Source organism: Pteronotus mesoamericanus, unplaced genomic scaffold (assembly GCF_021234165.1).
Source record: "Pteronotus mesoamericanus isolate MK-2021 breed Mesoamerican mustached bat unplaced genomic scaffold, CSHL_Meso_final contig_246, whole genome shotgun sequence".
NCBI lineage: Eukaryota > Metazoa > Chordata > Mammalia > Chiroptera > Mormoopidae > Pteronotus > Pteronotus mesoamericanus.
Window position 1 is genome coordinate 867,068 of NW_026555104.1, and position 351 is coordinate 867,418.

General features: G+C 45.9%; 1 non-coding gene across 1 annotated transcript; it reads left to right on the plus strand.

The window, feature by feature from the left end:
• On the plus strand, positions 1 to 73 carry TRNAR-CCG (transfer RNA arginine (anticodon CCG)). The gene has a single exon. It is a non-coding gene; the product is annotated as a tRNA-Arg (tRNA).
• The last annotated feature ends 278 nt before the right edge of the window (positions 74 to 351 follow it).

Below are 351 nucleotides of genomic sequence, written 5' to 3' on the forward strand. Positions count from 1 at the left end.
GACCCAGTGGCCTAATGGATAAGGCATCAGCCTCCGGAGCTGGGGATTGTGGGTTCGAGTCCCATCTGGGTCGCACCGCATACTATTTTGGTACAGAGGTAGTCATCTCCCGGACGATTGTCGTTACAAATTAGGTGCATCTCCGCGTTTTGAAAACATTGCAAGTGAGACTTGGCAAGTGAAAGCTAAGAACTGACCCAAAACAGGAATGTTTATCTTGCTTAACTTTCACTTTTAAAAGAAAAAAACCAACTGTAGACAAATGGCTTCACCTCTTTTTCTGTGTGTGGGCCACACATGCAAAACTTTCTCCCCATCGTTATCCCAAGGGGTGTGTGAGCAGATCCAAAT